At 38.0% G+C, this 19204-nt stretch overlaps 1 protein-coding gene across 7 annotated transcripts in view; it reads right to left on the bottom strand.

Annotated features, from left to right (window-relative positions):
* Positions 1-19204, bottom strand: part of KCNQ1 (potassium voltage-gated channel subfamily Q member 1) — a 364825-nt gene that overhangs the window by 211748 nt on the left and 133873 nt on the right. The window lies entirely within an intron of this gene.

Here is a 19204-nt window from a genome sequence, read left to right as displayed (position 1 = left end):
ACCTGAAACAGTCAATTCTGAGACATTTCCTGCTAAAACTGTTAGACTTGAAAAATGGAGAAGAAATCCCTAGGGCCTGCAAGCTAAAAGCAAACTAACTTACAAAGGCAAGAGAATTATGTGGACAACAGACTAATCAAAAACCATATACAAAGTGAGACAGAGTGGAGCAGAATTTCCAAGAAACTTATGAAAGTACAAACTAAGGAGTTTATATCCAGTCAAACTGAACTTCATGCGTCAAGGTGATAGAAAAAGTTTTACATATGTACAAAATACTGTACACATGAGTCCTTGCTAAGCAAGTTCCTAGAGGATAAGCTTCATCCAATCATGAGAAGACTGGAAAAACTCTGGCAAAAGAACACCTAATTGTAAAAAAATAAGTAGAAAAATTCATCAAGAAACTATCCTAAGAGAAAGTGTGCTATCCATTAGATTGCACAGGAGAATTCTACTGTAATCTTTAGAGAACAGAGGGTCCTAATTTTCCATGTATTGTTTCAGAGCACAGAGAAGGAAGGAAAATTTCCAAATATACTTTATAAGCAAACGTAACATTGATATATAAACCTGATAAAAACAGAACATAAAAAGACCAATATTATTTATGAATGCTGATGTAAAAATTGTATTTCCCCATATTAATAGGATTGAGAAGAAACATATGATTACCTCCGGGATTTCATCATTCAATCCTAACTAAACTTTTGTGAAAACACAAATGAATGGACACTTCACTGACAAAACTACACAGATACTAGGAGAAAACAGGAGTGAGTTCCTCTTGAAAACTATGCCTAGGAAAAAGGTTTCCTATGTGATTAAAAATCTAGTTGTAATAAGAGAAGATAAATAAATTTGACTGCAGATTTACTAAACCTTGAGCATAGAAAATATCTTAATCAAAAGGCAGTGACAAAATGAAAAGAAATCTTTGCAACAGAAGGCTAATGGCTATGATACACACACATTTTTTTTTAAATGGAGGGAATAAAGGACCAAGACTACAAAAAGACAAGCAAATGATATAAACATGTTTTAAGAAATGGGATATAAAAATGGTGCATTAGTTGCAATTTCACTCATAAAAAGATAAATGCAAGCTATATCTACATTGAGAGATCATTTTTTATCTCTCAGATCAACAAAAATTCAAAATCTTGGTAACATACTCCTTTGGTGAGACTGTGTGGCGATAGTCTCACATTGCTAGTATGACTTCAAAATGCCACTGGCCTTATAGAGGGTCATTTGGCAATATTTAACAAAACTAAATGTGTATTTTTCAGCCTAACAATCCCCCTTCTAGGAAATTACTTTAGGATGCACCTCTAATAATATGCAGAAGATCACTCAGGGCAACATTTTTTGCAATTACAAAATATTGGAGATTAACCAGAGCACTGGCCAAACAATGATGAGCATAGCTGCCAACCAGAAGCTACCAACACACAAGGACAAGAGGCTGCTTGAAAAGACTGTAGAACATATGCACCAAGGGATATCCTGCAACTGTAAGAAAGGAAGAGAGAGCTCTCTGTGAATGATATTGAATGGTTTCTGGGAGATACTGCTGGGTGAGAAAAGCAAAGTACAAAAGAGCATATACAGAATACCACATGTTTTTGTAATAAAGAAGAGGAAATGAGAAATCAGTAACGTATGTTTGATAACATACAAAATCACACACTACCAGTAATCAGAAGACACTGAAATTGGTTACAAACAATGAGTGGGGGAAATCAGGATGAGAGGGATATGGAAGGAAGGATGTTTCCCTTAGTAGACCTTTCTGTATAGTTTTTACTTCAAAAGTATATTAATATTCTATGCATATAAAAATAAAATTAAGTCAGCAAGGTACAGGATGCCTCTGGAACTATGGAATGAGGACCTTCAAAAAACTGCTCCTTAGAAAGCAATGACAAAATCAGACAAAATTGTTAAAAAACAATCATTTAAGAACTCCAGAAGTTAACCAAAGGGATATGACAAATTTAAAGGTGTTTATTCAAGAAAAATTGGAGAAGGCAATGGCACCCCACTCCAGTACTCTTGCCTGGGAAACCCCATGGATGGAGGAGCCTGGTAGGCTGCAGCCCATGGGGTCGAGAAGAGTCAGACACGACTGAGCGGCTTCACTTTCACTTTTCACTTTCATGCACTGGAGAAGGAAATAGCAACCCACTCCAGTGTTCTTGCCTGGAGAATCCCAGGGATGGGGGAGCCTGGTGGGCTGCTATCTATGGGGTCGCACAGAGTCAGACACGACTGAAGTGACTTAGCAGCAGCAGCAGCAGCATTCAAGAAAAATAACTAATAAACCTTGGTAGGAACAGCAGGGTCTGTGACAGTTTAATTTGGGGCTGTTCCTACCCCCCACCCAAGTGCAGTAGCCTTAAGAACTCAACAGTGGCCACAGGACTGGAAAAGATCAGTTTTCATTCTAATCTCGAAGGGCAATGCCAAAGAATGTTCAGACTACCACACAGTTGTGCTCATTTCACATGGTAGTAAGGTTATGCTCAAAATCCTTCAAGGTAGGCTTCAACAGTATGTGAACCTAGAACTTCCAGATGAACAAGGTGGATTTAGAAAAGAGAGAGGAACCAGAGATCAAATTGCCGACACCTGTTGGATCACAGAAAAAACAAAGAAGTTCCAGAAAAAAATCTGATTCATTGAATACACATTGAATACCGTCTGACTGTGTGGATCACAACAAACTGTAGAAAATTCTTAAAGAGATGGGAATACCAGATCACCTTACCTGTCTCCTGAGAAACACGTATGCAGGTCAAGAAGCAATAGTTAGAACCAGATATGGAACAATGTACTGGTTCGAAACTGGGAAAGGAGTACATCAAGCCTGTATATTGTCACCTTGCTTATTTAACTTCTATGCAGAGTACATCATGTGAAATGTTGGGCTGTATGACTCACAAGCCTGGAATCAAGACCGCCAGGAGAAATATCAACAACCTCAGATATGCAGACGAGACCACTCTAATGGCAGAAGCTGAAGAGGAACTAAAGAACCTCTTCATGAGGGTGAAAGGAAAGTGAAAAAGCTGGCTTGAAACTCAACATTCAAAAAACTAAGATCATGGCATCTGGCCCCATCACTTCATGGCAAATAGAAGGGGGAGAATTGGAAGCAGTGACATATTTTACTTTCTCAGGCTCCAAAGTCACTGCAGATGGTGACTGTGGCCGTGAAATTAAAAGACAGTTGCTCCTTGGAAGAAAAGCTATGACCAACCTAAACAATGTATTAAAAAGCAGAGATAGCACTCTGCTGACAAAGGTCCATATAGTCAAAGCTATGGTTTGCTTTGGTTTTTCCTGTAGTCATGTATGGACGTGAGAGTTGGATCATAAAGAAGGCTGAGCACTGAAGAATTTATGCTTTTAAATTGTGGTGCTGGAGAAGGGTCTTGAGAGTCCCTTGGACAGCAAGGAGATCAAATCAGTCAATCCTGAAGGAAATCAACTTTGAGTATTCATTGGAAAGACTGATGCTGAAGCTGAAGCTCCAATCCTTTGGCCACATGATGCAAAGAGCTGACTCACTGGAAAAGACCCTGACGCTGGGAAAGATTGAGTGCAGGAAGAGAAGGGGGCAACAAAGGATGAGATGGTTGGATGGCATCATTGACTCTCTGGACATGAGTTTGAGCAAGCTCCTGGAGATAGTGAAGGACAGGGAAGCCTGGCGTGCTGCAGTTCATGAGGTTGCAAAGAGTCGGACACGATTTAGTGACCTGAACAACAACAACACTGTCAAACAATAGTGATCTCCGTGGAAAATAATTGATAAAAGCCAAAATCACAGCTACCAAAGCCTGCAGTAATGGTTGGGGTAAGCAATAGACCAGCAAAAATATTTTGATGAATCCCTGGGATCTGGAAGACTGTACATCCTCTCAAGAGAGATCAGAGAGAACCTTGTTATCTGTGTATCCTTGGCTGACTGTGAGACTCTGTGCAAGCAGAAAGTAAACCCAGGAAGACTTTTGATCTACCTGAACTGGAGTGAATATCTCAACTCATACACAGATCACCTCAGCAAATGGTAGAAGCCTCATTGCTTAAGATGTGTCAACAAAACTGAGCAGGGACATCAGTGCTCATGTACGGCAGGACACACTGACTGTGGAATCAGTGCGGGCAGGGCGTTAGCAAGTCAACAAACAAAAACCCCAGCAACTGCCGTCTTCTCTTGTGGCTCAGCAGTCAAGAATTTGCCTGCAATGCAGGAGATGCGAGTTTGATCCCTGGGTTGGGAAGATTCCCTGGAGAAGGAAATGGCAACCCAGTCCAGTACTCATGCCTGGGAAATCCCATGGACAGAGGAGCCTGGCAGACTGCGGTCCATGGGGTTGCAAAGAGTTGGACATGATTGAGTGAGTAAGCACAGCGCAGCAACTGTAATTACCTCTGGTCGGGGGAAGAGTAGGAACCCAGAATTCCTATATCATATAAAATGATCAGTTATTAACCAGAAAGCTTTTGAGACATGCAAAGAAGCAAGAAGTGTAACCCTGAAACAGAAATAAAGAGCAATAATAGAAATGATCCCTGAAAGGGTCCTTAGTAGGCCAAGACTTAAGGACAGCTTTTATAAATCTGTTCTAAGAACTGAAAAAAAAAAAAAAAACCCTCCAGTAAAACAGTAAATGAATGAAGGGAAAGAATGATGATAATGACTGATGAGTCAAATGGAGAATATCAATAAAGAGATATGAATTATAAAGTAAACCAAGTAGAAATTCTGGAGTTGAAAGCACAACTTAGATGAAAAACTGGGCAGGAGTGGGGGAGGCTAAATGGCAGAAGAAGGAAAGAATCAAGGAACTTGGAAATAGGTCCATAAAGATGATTCATTCTAAAGAACATAAAGGAATGAAGAAATCTGAACAAAGCCTCTGAGGCTTACTGGATACTATTAAAAGTGACAACCTATGAATAATTAAAGTCCCCAGAAGGAGATAAGAGGAAAGAAAAAAATATTTGAAGAGGGAATTTAGCATTAACCTGAAGCACTTTGTTTTCAATTAAGATGCTTATTATAATCCCCAGTTATACTGCTAAGAAAGTAACTTTTCAAATAGGAAAAAGAGACTAACAAAGAATGTCACACTAAAACATACCTATTAATAAAACAGAATGCAGTAAAGAAGGAAGAGAAGAATAAAATGAGGAGAGACATGAGACAGAAAATGAACAGCAAATGGCAGATTTAAAATCCTACCGTATCAATAATTACGTTAACGGTAAGTGAATTAAACACTCAATACAGAAGCAGAGATTGCCAGACTACCTATTAATAAAATAGAAACCAAGTATATGTTGCCTACAATATATATGTTATATATTGAAAGACACAAATAGACTCAAAGGATGAAAAAAGATGACCTGTAAACATTAAACATAAGAAAGCTGGAGTGGCTATACTAAATATCAGACAGAATAGATCTTAAACTATATTCCTGGAGACATTTAGGGACATTTATTATGATAAAAGGGTCAACTCATCAAGAAGAAATAAAAAGTATAAGAAAAAACTAAAAACAATAAAGAAATAAAAATTATATATGCAACTAACAACAGAGTGCCAAAAATATAAAAAAAAAATCACAGAAATGATGAGAGAAATAGACAATTCAACAATAATAGACAATTCAGGGACTTCCCTGGTGATCCAGTGGCTAAGACTCGACACTCCCAACGCAGACAGTCCCAATTCAGGGTATGATCCCTGGTTGGGGAACTAAATCCCACATGCCACAACTAAAAGTTCACAGCTACAACTAAAGAGTCCATGTGCTACAACCAAGACCTGGCACAGCTGAATAAATAAAATAAAAATACAGATCAAAAAATGATACACAATTCACCAATAAAATAGTAGTATAGTTCAAATTGTTTAGATCAGTATTTTTATATCTTTTGATTTTCTATCTTGTTTTATCAAAGTGGAGTGCTGAATTATTACGCAACTACTATTATTGAGTGAGGTGATGGAACATGGGCTATGTGGAACTTTGCTTAATGACCTCATCTGTTCTGGTATCAGGGACCCAATGGAAAGCTAGTACCCTAACCTGGCAATAGGGCCCACCAGGGAGGTGACCTCATACCCAACTCAGAGGCAACAAGACTGTGTGTGTTGGTTCCCCCACTAACACTGGGAGGACGTCAGTGGGACAAAAGGGAAGCTAAACCTCCGCTCACTTGTCTAAAATGAAGTCGTGTAAGGCACTTCCCTACATCTTTGGAGTGGGATTGTTGGGGGGACACAGTAGGAAGCTGAACAGACATGCTCATCCAGGCCTCACGCTACACCTCAACAGGGGAACTGTCTGCTAAAACAAACGAGATAAACAGCAACGAAAGGTCACCATCACCATGACAAAAAACCAGAGCCAGATATTAAATTGGATCCAGAGTCTTGTAATTGCTAAAACGTCCAGGGTACAATTGAAAAATCACTTCTCATGACAAGAATCAGGACAGTCACAATATAAATGAAGAAAGATAATTAAAAGAGATGCCAAAACCAAAGTAAATAAAACGTTGGGATTATTTGACAAGGACTTTAAGACATCATCCTAAAAATGCTTTTAAAAGCAATTACAAATTTTCTTGACACAAATGAAAAAAAATAGAAAATTTCAGCAAAGAATCAGCAGTTTCCATTAAAAAATGGAAATTACAGAACTGAAAAATACAGTAACTGAAAATCAACTGACTGAATAGACTCAATTGTAGAGGATAGAATTAATGAACTTAGGGCTAGTCAACAGAATTGACTCAAGCTGAACAACAGAAAATAGACTGAAAATAAAAAGTGAACAGTCTCATTCACCTATTTGACTACAGGAAAACAGCTAATATTTGCAACACTGGAATTCCAAACAAGAGGAGTGAGTGAAATAAAAATTGTATTCAAAGAAATAATGGCCAAAGACTCCCAAATTTAGTGAAAGGTAAAACTGTGGAAAATTCTGAAAAAGATGGGAATACCAGGCCATTTGATCTGTCTCTTGAGAAACCTGTATGCAGGTCAGGAAGCAACAGTTAGCACTGGACATGGAACAACAGACTGGTTCCAAATAGGAAAAGGAGTACGTCAAGGCTGTATATTGTCACCCTGCTTATTTAACTTATATGCAGAGTACATCATGAGAAACACTGGGCTGGAAGAAACACAAGCTGGAATCAAGATTGCCGGGAGAAATATCAATAACTCAGATATGCAGATGACACCACCCTTATGGCAGAAAGTGAAGAAGAACTAAAGAGCCTCTTGATGAAAGTAAAAGAGGAGAGTGAAAAAGTTGGCTTAAAGCTCAACGTTCAGAAAACTAAGATCATGGCATCTGGTCCCATCACTTCATGGGAAATAGATGGGGAAACAGTGGAAACAGTGTCAGACTTTATTTTTTTGGGTTCCAATGCTGATGGTGATTGCAGCCATGAAATTAAAAGACGCTTACTCCTTGGAAGGAAGGTTATGGCCAACCTAGATAGCATATTTAAAAGCAGAGACCTTACTTTGCCAACAAAAGTCCATCTATTCAAGGCTATGGTTTTTCCAGTGGTCATGTATGGATGTGAAAGTTGGACGGTGAAGAAAGCTGAGCGCCGCAGAATTGATGCTTTTGAACTGTGGTGTTGGAGAAGACTCTTGAGAGTCCCTTGGACTGCAAGGAGATCCAATCAATCCATCCTAAAAGAGATCAATCCTGGGTGTTCATTGGAAGGACTGATGTTGAAGCTGAAGCTCCAATACTTTGGTCACCTCATGCGAAGAGTTGACTCATTGGAAAAGACCCTGATGCTGGGTAGGATTGGGGGCTGGAGGAGAAGGGGGCGACAGAGGATGAGATGGTTGGATGGCATCACTGACTCGATGGACATGGGTTTGGATAGACTCTGGGAGTTGGTGATGGACAGAGAGGCCTGGCGTGCTGCGATTCATGGGGTCACAAAGAGTCGGACACAACTGAGCGACTGAACTGAACTGAACTGAATCTTATAGATTCAAGAAACAAAATGAATACAAAGTATAAACCGAAGCATACCCCCAAAAATCAATATCAAGACATATTATAAATATCTGAAAACTAAATACAAAATTTCTTTTGAAAGAAAAGTATTTTCAGAGGGTACACTAATTTGAACAGCAGTGGATTTCTCATCAGAAAACATGAAGACCAGCAAGAAGTAGCATAATATTTTTCAAATATGAAAGATTCGTCAACTGTGAATTCTATAGCCAGCAAAATAAACTTCAGGAATGAAGGGGAAATACTAGTCATTGTGAGAAGAAGGGAAACGGAATTTGTTGCTAGCAAGCCTACCCTTAAATAACAGCAGAGGAGAGTACCATCTAGTGTGGTGCTCAGAGGGTGAGAAGGAACAACTTAAGACAACTGTATTTTTGAAATGGTGAGGATAAAAGAAACCAAATGGAAGTAAGGTTTCAACATTTCACTCAGAGAAGTAAAGCACTGATATCAGTAAATTATGATAAATCACATATTTATACTCAATACCTACGGCAGTTACTAAGAAAACCATATAAACCTTCTTACTCTCAGACACTACAGACATCAAAAGGATAAGGAGGGACTCTGTCAAACATTCTACATACATAAGTTTGGCAGCTTAGATGAAATGGGCCGGTTCCTCAAAAAGCATGAACTACAACTCACCCAATATGAAATAGGTAATTTTTATAGCTCTATGACTATTAAGAGATTAAATTTGTAATTAAAAAATTCCCAAGAAGGAGTCTCCAGACCAAATGGTTTTACTGGAGATTTCTCCCAAACTTTTAGAGGAGATGGGATGTTAGGTCCGTGAATCAAGGTAAATTGGACGTGGTCAAACAGGAGATGGCAAGAGTGAACATTGACATTTCAGGAATCAGTGAACTAAAATGGACAGAAATGGGTGAACTTAATTCAAAATTCAAATGACCGTTATATCTACTGATGTGGGCAAGAATCCCTTAGAAGAAATGGAGTAGCCCTCATAGTCAAAAAAAAGTCTGAAATGCAGCGCTGTGCTGTGCGTAGTCGCTCAGTCATGTCCAACTCTTTGCAGCCCCGTGGACTGTAGCCGGCCAGGCTCCTCTGTCCATGAGGATTCTTCAGGCAAGAATACTGGAGTGGGTCGCCATGCCCTCCTCCAGAGGATCTTCCCAACCCAGGGATTGAACCCAGGTTTCCCACATCGCAGGTGGATTCTTTACTGTCTGAGCCACCAGGAAAGCCCATGAATACTGGAGTGGGTAGCCCATCCCTTCTCCAGGGGATCTTCCCGGCCCAGGAATCGAACCAGGGCCTCCTGTATTGCAGGCAGATTCTTTCCCAGCTGAACTACCAGGGAAGCCCCCCAAATGCAGTACTTCGGTACAATCTTAAAAATGACAGAATGATCGCGATTCATTTCCACACAGACCATTCAATATCATAGTAATCCAAGTCTATGCCCCACCAGTAATGCTGAAGAAGCTGAAATCGAACAGTTCTATGAACATCTACAACACCTTCTAGAACTAACACCAAAAAAACTAACACTGGAAAAGGTCCTTTTCCTCATAGGGGTTTGGAATGCAAAAGTAGGAAGTCAAGATACCTAGAGTTAACAGGCAGGTTTGACCTTGAAGTACAAAATGAAGCAGGGCAAAGGTTAACAGAGCTTTGCAAAGAGAACACACTGGTCATAGCAAGCACCCTCTTCCAACAACCAAAGAGACGACTCTACACATGGACATCACCAGATGGTCAATGCTGAAATCAGATTGATTATATTCTTTGTAGCCAAAGATGGAGAAGCTTTATACAGTCAGCAAAAACAAGACCGGGAGCTGACTATGGCTCAGATCATGGACTCCTTATTGCAAAATTCAGACTTAAATTGAAGAAATTAGGGAAAATCACTGTATCATTCAGGTATGACCTAAATCAAATCCCTTATGATTATAAAGTGGAAATAGATTCAAGAGATTAGATCTGATAGAGTGCCTGAAGAACTACAGACAGAAGTTCTTAACATTGTGCAGGAGGTGGTGACTGAAACCATCTCAAACAAAAAGAAATGCAAGAAGGCAAAATGGTTGTCTGAGCAGGCCTTACAAATACCTGAGAAAAGAGAAGAAAAAGGCAAAGGAGAACACGAAAGATATACCCAACTGAATGCAGAGTTCTGAGAATAGCAAGGAGAGATAAGAAACCTTCTTAAGTGAACAATGAAAAGCAATAGAGGAAAACAATAGGATGGGAAAAACTAGAGATCTTTTCAAGAAAATTGGAGATACCGAGGGAACATTTCATGAGAAAATGGGCACAGTAAGGGACAGAAATGGCAAAGACTGAACAGAAGAAGAAGAGATTAAGAAAAGGTAGAGAGAATACACAGAAGAACTGTGCAAAAAAGGTATTGATGACCCCAATAGCCGCAATGATGTGGTCACTCACCTAGAGCCAGACATCCTGGATTATGAAGGCAGGTGGCCTTAAGAAGCATCACTACGAACAAAGCTAGTGGAGGCGATGGAATTCCAGTTGAGCTAGTTCAAATCGTAAAAGATGATGCCGTGAAAGTGCTGCCCTCACTATGCAGGCAAATTTGGAAAACTCAGCAATGGCCATAGGACTGGAAAGGGTTAGTTTTCATTCCAATCCCAAAGAAAGGCAATGCCAAAGAATGTTCAAACTATTTTACAGTTGTACTCATTTCACATGCTAGCAAGGTAACACTCAAAATCATTCAAGCTAGGCTTCAACAGGTCGTGAACCAAAAACTTCCAGATGTACAAGCTAGATTTGGAAAAGGCAGAAGAACCAGGATCAAATCGCCAACATCCACTGGATCATAGAAAACAGCAAGAGAATTCCAGAAAAAACATTTACTTGTGCTTCACTGAGTATGCTGAAGCGTTTGAATGTGTGGATCACAACAAATTGTGGAAAATTCTTAAAGAGAAGGGAATACCAAACCACCTTACTTGCCTCCTGAGAAACCCATATGCGGGTCAAGAAGCAGCAGTTAAAACCAGATTTGGAACAACAGACTGGTTCAAAATTGTAAAAAGAGTATGTCAAGTCTGTTTATTGTCACTGTGCTTATTTAACTGCTATGAAGAGTACATCATGCGAAATTCTGGGATGGAAGAATCACAAGCTGGAATCAAGATTGCCAGGAGAAATATCTCCAGACCATATGCAGATGATACCACCCTAATGGCAGAAAGCAAAGAGGAACTAAAGAGTTTCTTGATGAAGGTGAAAGAGGAGAGGGAAGAGCCTCACTTAAAACCTGACAGTCAAAAAACTAAGGATCATGGCATCCAGTCCCATCACTTCATGGCAAATAGATGGAAACAATGGAAACAGTGAGAGACTTTATTTTCTTGGGCCCCAAAATCACTGTGGATGGTAACGGCAGCCATGAAATTAAAAGATGTTTGCTCCTTGGAAGAAAAGCTACAATAAACCTGGACAGCATATTAAAAATTAGAGACATCACTTTGCTGACAAACCTTCATATAATCAAAGCTATGGTTTTTCCAGTAGATATGTACAGATGTGAGAGCTGGACCAAAAAGAAGGCTGAGTGCTGAAGAACTGATGCTTTCAAACTGTGGTGTTGGAGAAGATTCTTGTGAGTTTCTTGGACAGCAAGGAGATCAAACCAGTCAGTCTTAAAGGAAACGAACCCTGAATATTCACTGGAAGGACTGACGCTGAAGCTCCAATAATTTGTCCACCTGATGCAAACAGCAGACTCATTGGAAACGACCCCGATGCTGGGAAAGATTGAGGGCAGGAAAAGAGGGGGGCCACAGCGGATGAAAGTTGGATAGTATCATGGATTCAGTGCTGTTTGACATGAGTTTGAACAAACTCCAGGAGATAGTGAAGGACAGGGAAGCCTGGCGAGCTGCAGTCCATGGTGTTACAGAGAGACAGGATTTAGTGACTGAATAGTGAACAATAAAGATGACAATCTCTTCCAAAAAAAAAAAAAAAAAACACAGAAGAGGAAGGACTTACTTTCCAATCCATTTAAGGAAGGTAGAATTTCCCCGATAACAAAGAGTGAAAAAAGAGAAAGCTACACACCAATATCCCTCATTAATACATATGCAGAATATTGATAGTCTATCATGCTTCTTGATTTAAAAGTATACTACAAAGCCAAAGTAATTAAAATAGTTTGGCACTGGAATAAAAACAGACATATAGATCTATGGGCAGAATAGAGAGCCCAGAAAAAAAGGCACGTTTATATAGTCAATTAATTTATGACAGAGGGGCCAAGAATATACAGTATGGAAAGGACAGTCTCTTCATTAAATGGTACTGGGAACACCAGACAACCACATGCAAAAGAATAAAACTTGACTACCGTCTAACACCATACACAGAAATTAACTCAAAATGCATGGAAGACCTGAATGAAAACCTGAAATCATAAAACTGCTAGACGAAAACATGTAAAAAGCTTCTGCATACCAAAGGACATCATCAACACAATGAAAAGGCAACCTACTGAATGAGATAGAATATTTGCCAATTATATATATCTGATAAGAGGGTAATATCCAAAACATATAAGGAATTCATGCAACTTGAGAACAACAATAAACCTCAATCCTGTTTAAAATGGACAAGAGAATTCCCTGGGAGTCCAGTGGCTAGGACTCCATGTTTTCATTGCTGATGACATGGGTTCAGTCCCTGGTTGAGGAACTAAGATCCCGGAAGCCAGGCATTGCGGCCAGAAATAAACAAACAAAAAAATGGGTAGAAGATCTGAATAGACATTTTCTCAGAGAAGACTAACAGATGGCCATAAGTACATGAAAAGATACTCCACATCATTGATCATGAGGGACAGGCAAGTGAAAACCACAGTAAGACATCATGTCATACCTGTCACAATGGCTGTTATCAAAAAGAGAAATGATAGCAAGTGTGGACACAAGGCAACTTCTGTGCATTGCTGTTGGGGTTATAAATTGGTGCAACAAATATGCAAAACAGAATGGAGTTTCCTTGAAAAAATTAAAGACAGAACTATCATATGATCCAGAAATTCCACTTCTGAGTATTTATCCAAAGAAAATGAAAACACTAACTCAAAAAGATTTGTGCACCCCCAGGTTCACTGCAGGATTATTTACAATAGCCAAGAAAACAACTTATATCCATCGATGAATCAATGAATAAAGAAGTTGTATTATATATGTACAATGAATTATTCATCATAAAAAGCAATGAAATCTTGTCATTTGCCACAACATGGATGAAGGGCATTGTACTAAGTGAAATAAGTCAGACAGAGAAAGACAAATATTTTTTGTATGATCTTTCTTACATGTGAAATCAAGCACAAAATGAAACAACAAAGGTGAAGCTCACAGATACAGATTGGTGGTTTTGAGAGAAGAGGTGGGGAAGTGTGAGAAATGAATGAAGGGAGGTCAAAAAGTTAAAAACATAACAAATTTAAATTTAAAAATAATATATAAAGTCAAAGACAATCATCTAGGAGACACATCCAACTAATAGGAATTCTAGAAAGAGAGGGCAGAGAAGATAAAAAGGAGGAAATTAATAAATAAAATGCTGATGTCTCAGAGTAGAGAGATGTGAGAGTCTTCAGATTAAAAGGACTCACTCACCAAGTGTCTAGCAAAAGAGATGAGGGATAAAATACCCCATTTCTTAGCTTATTGTTGTGACATTTCAAAATGCTATGTATAAATTTAAAAAAAAGCTTCCAGAGGTGAGGAAGCAGGTCACCAACAGAGGAAGGAAAACAGCATTATCAGCTGCCCAAGGAATATAAGGATAAATGAAATATTAGAAAATACAATCCAGCAATGGATGAATAGAATTATACACTGTGACCAGTGGGATTTATTCTAGGAATGCAAAAGGTGGTTCAGTATTCAAAATCATTCAATTTAATGGACCATACTAATAAATAATAATTACATGATAACACCAATTGACGCACACAATTCATCTGACAAAATCCAATGTCTTTTCATGATAAAAAGTCAGAAATAATTGAAATAAAAGGGCACCTTGTTGTTTTGATAAATACCATCTACTAAAAGAAATTACATCTAACATTATACTGAATGGTGAAAGACTGAATGATTTCCCCTTAAGATTATGAAGAAGGCAACGATCACTCATTATTCTTATTCATACTACTGGAAGTAATAGCCACTTCAATAGACAGCAAAAGTCAATAAAAAGCATACATATAGGAAAAGAAAGGATAAAACTGTCACTACTTGATGATATCATAGGAAAAATGCTAAAAGCCAAAGACAAGGAGAAAACCTTGAAGATGTAGGAGAAAGAAGGGAAACCCAAGAAAACTAACAGGTGAGTTTTCATCAGAAATAATAGAACCCAAAAGCAGTGGGCTAACATACAGTGTTTAAAGACAAAAAAATGAACAATCTTATAGCCAGAAATACTTTCTTTCAAAAAGAAGGCAAAATAAAGACATTCCCAGATAGAGAAAAATGGATAATTCCTTGTTAGCATATCTACTTTATAAGAACTACTGAAGAAATGTTCTCAGTGACCATGGATGGTTGAATTCACGCATACAAGGAAACAAAAAGCATCCCTAAGTGGCATCACCAACTCGATGGACATGAGTCTGAGCAAGCTTTGGGAGTTGCTGATGGACAGGGAAGCCTGGCATGATGCAGTCCACAGGGTCTCAAAGAGTCAGACACGACTGAGTGACTGAACTGAACTGAAAGGCAGTTACCTAATAGGGTTTCCTGGTGGCTCAGACGGTAAAAGAATCTGCCTCCAATGCAGGGGCCTCAAGCGTGATCCCTGGGTCAGGAAGATCCCCTGGAGAAGGGAATGGCTATCCACTGTGGAAGCAATGATAGATTTTATTTTCTTGGGCTCCAAAATCACTGCAGATGGTGACTGCAGCCACAAAATTAAAAGACACTTGCTCCTTGGAAGAAAAGCTATGACAAACCTAGTTGGCATATTAAAAAGTAGAGATACCATTTTGCCGACAAAAGTCCACATATAGTCAAAGCCATGGTATTGTCAGTAGCCATGTATGGATGTGAGAGTTGGACCACAAGGAAGGGCTGAGGACCAAAGAATCGATGCTTTCAAACGGGGGTGCTGGAGAAGACTCTTGAGAGTCCCTTGGACATCAAGGAGATCAAACCAGTCAATCTTAAAGGAAATCAACCCTGAATATTCATTGCAAGGTCTGATGCTGATGCTGAAGCTCCAATACTTTGACCACCTGCTGTGAAGAGTCAATTCACTGGAAAAGACCCTGATACAGGGAAAGATTGAGGGCAAGAGGAGAAAGGGGCAATAGAGGATGAGATGGTTGGATAGCATCACCAACTCAGTGGACAAGAGTTTGAGCAAACTCCGGGAGATGGTAAAGGACAGGGAAGTCTGGCGTGCTGCAGTCCATAGGGTTGCAACGAGTCGGACAGGACTTAGTGACTGAACAGACAGCAAGTTTCTACTTTAGGAGGCTGGAAGGAAAAACTAACCTAAAACAAGGAGAAGAAATGGAATACTAAGTATCAGAGTAGCAATGAATGAAATAGAAGGTGGAAAATAAAGTCAACAAAACCAAAAGTTGGTTACTTACTCAAGAAGATGAACAAATTGACAAACCTTTAATTAGACTGATGACAGAAGACGCAAATTACTAAAATAAAAATAAAAGAACTTTACAGATAACCATAATAGAAATAATAGTAAGGATTATGATAAATGTTGTGAACAATTTTGTGCCAATAAATTACACAACTTAGATAAAAGGGACATATTCCTAGAAAATAAAAAAGTGATTAATTATAAGTAGAAATTTTGAATAGACCTGTAACAAATAAGGAGATTAATTAGTAATCAAAACACTACACACACACAGAAAAACCCAGCAGGCCCAGATGGCTTCATTGGTAAACTATACCAAAAATTAAAAGAATTAATACCATTTTACACACTCTTCCCACCACCAAAAACAGACATAGAAAAGCAGGGATCACTTCCCAAAACATTCCTAAGACCAGTATAACCCTGCTACCAAAACCAGACAAAGATATAACATGAGGAGAAAACTACAGAACAATAATTCTTGTGAAAATAGATGCAAAATGCTAACAGAATACCAGAAGAAAGTACAGCAATATATAAAAAAGATTATGTACACTATGATCTAGTGGGATTTAGTCCAGGACTGTAAGGTTGGATTATCAGTGGAAAATCTAAGGCATCATATCAGTAAATACAAGACAAAATCTACATGATTATCAGTGGAAGAAAAAATCCATAAAAAACATTTGGTAAAATTCAGCACATTTATCTGATGAAAAAAAGCTTTCAATATACTAGAAATAGAAAGGAACTTCCTCAACCTCATAAAAGGCATCTATATAAAAACCGCAGCTAACTTCATATTTAATGGTGAAAGACAAAATGCTTTCTTTTTAAGATCAAGAATAAAACAGACATACATGCTCTAACCACTTCTATTCAACTTTGTATTGGAGGTTCCACCCATGATAATCAGGTGAGAAAAAGAAGTAAAAGGCATCTAGTTTAGAAAGAAAGAAGTAAAACTACCTCTATTCACAGATGACATGATTTTATATGTAGAAAATCTCAAGGAATTCACTAAAAAATTATTGTAACTATTAAATGAGTTTAACAAGGCTGCAAAATCATTATCAATTGTATTTCTACACACTTTCAATGAAAAACTCAGAAAATGAAATTAAGAAAATATCACATCAAAAAATAAAACACAACAATGTGAATGTACTTAATGCCACAGACATTTGTACACTTAAAATGGTTAAAATGATAAATTTTATGTTATATGTATTTTACTACAATAAAGAAAGAAAAATATTCAGGGATATATTTAAGAAGTGCAAAATATATAGTCTGAAAACCACAAAAAATCATTGAAAGAAAATATCTAAATAAAAGGCATCCCATCTTCATGGACTAGAAGACAATATCATTAAGACGGCAGTACTCCCCAAGTTGATCTGCAAATTTAACACAGTCCTTACCATAATCCCAGCTGGCTTTCCTGTAGAAATTGGCAAGTGGATTTTAAAATTCATATAGAAGTTCAGATGACCCAGAATAGTCCAAACAATCTTGAAAAAGAATGAGTTGTTGAATGTATGCTTTCCAATTTCAAAACTTACTACAGAGTGTTCAAGACAGTGTACTTTTGGCATAGAGTAAGACATAGATGAATGGAAGAGTATAAGAGTTTTAAAACAATAAAGTTTATATATGTGGCCAAATGATTTTTGAGTAGGATGCCAAGATCATTCAATAGAGAAAGAACAGTCTTCTAAACAAACGATGTTGGAACAACATGAAAAAAATTAAGTTGGACCACTCACTCATACATAAAATTTAACTCAAATTGTATTAAAGCTCTAAATATAACAGCTAAAACTGTATAAATACCTTAGAAGAAAATCTTCACGACCTTGATTTGGCAGTGCTTTCTATGATGTAACACTGAAAGCAGAGGCAATAAAAGGAAAAATAGGTACATTGGACTTCATCAAAATTAAAAGCTTTTATGCTTCAAAAAACATGAAGAAAGTGAAAAGAGAACTCACCGATAGGAGAAATATTTGCAAATCATAAATCTGATAAGGGACTTGTGGCCAGAATATTTGTAGAATTCTTACAACACAAAAACAAAAAACAAAGATTCCAATTTTTAAAAAATGGATGAAGAACAGACGTTTCTGCAAATACAGATGCACAAATGGCAATAAGTACATGAGAGAATGCTCATCATCAGTAGTCATAGCAAATGCTAGTCAAAATCACAATGAAATTCCATTTAACATGTACTAAGGTGACTGTAATAGTAAATTTTAAAAGATAATGGCAAGTATTGGCAAGGGTATGGAGAAGCTGTATAGTGTTCATTACTGGTATGTAAAATGGAATGTAAAATGGCACACTCACTTTGGAAATCAGTTGGTTTCTAAAAAACAATTTAAACATGGCATTAATTTTACTTAGCATTCCTTTCCCATGTATTTACCCCAAGAGTAATGAAATCATATGTCTACCCCAATAGATGCACATGAACATTCATAGCAGAATTATTCCTAATAGTCAAGAGGTGTAAGCAACCTAGATGCTTAGTAACTGATGAATGGATAAATAAATGTGGTATATCCATAAAATGGACTATTACTCTGCCATATAAAAGGGAAGGAAGTACTTTTACATACCATAACATGGATGAATTGAAAGCATTATGCTAAGTGAAGGAAACAAGTCACAAAGGACCATATAATATATGATTTCATTTTTATGAAATGTCCAGAGGAGGCAAATCATGAGGTAGAAAGTAGATTAGTTGTTGCTCAGGGCATCATAGACTCAATGGATATGAGTTTGAGCAAACTCCGGGAGACAGTGAAGGCCAGGGAAGCCTAGTGCGCTGCACTTCATGGGGTTGCAAAGAGTTGGACATGACTTAGCAACTGAACAGCAACAAAAGGCTTAAAAGGGTAGAGTGAGGGTTTGGGAAGTGATCGGTGAGGGCGATGGAACTGTTCAAAACAGACTGTGCTGATGGTTGCACAACCCTGGGATACACTAAAAACCACTGAATTGTTCATTTTAAAAAGGGTGAATTGTATGCTACATGAATTATATATTAATAAATCCATCAGCAGAAAAACTTTCTGAAAAATGTTCAGGGTCTAGAGTGAGGCACAGTGTTCTTAGACCTAACATAAAGGTACAATCCATAAGAAGGAAAAAATGGACTTCATCAAAATTAAAAGGAATCTGTTAAAAGGATGAAAAGCAAAGCTACAGTTTTGGCAAAATATTTGCAAACCACGTATCTGATGTAGGACTAAAATACCAGACCACTTTACCTGTCTCCTGAGAAACCTGTATGCAGGTCAAGAAGCAGCAATTACAACTGGTCATGAAGCAACAGACTGGTTCAAAATTGGGAAAGGAGTATGAAAGGCTGTGTATTTTCACTCTGCTTATTTAACTTATATGCAAAGTACATCATGCAAAATGCCAGGCTGGATGAATCAAAAGCTGGAATCAAGATTGTCAGGAGAAATAACAGCCTCAGATAGGCAGAT

The sequence above is a fragment of the Giraffa tippelskirchi genome, chromosome 10 (assembly GCF_054371585.1).
Source record: "Giraffa tippelskirchi isolate mGirTip1 chromosome 10, T2T-mGirTip1v1.2.pri, whole genome shotgun sequence".
Taxonomy (NCBI): Eukaryota; Metazoa; Chordata; class Mammalia; order Artiodactyla; family Giraffidae; genus Giraffa; species Giraffa tippelskirchi.
This window is presented reverse-complemented; position numbering and strand designations above follow the sequence as displayed.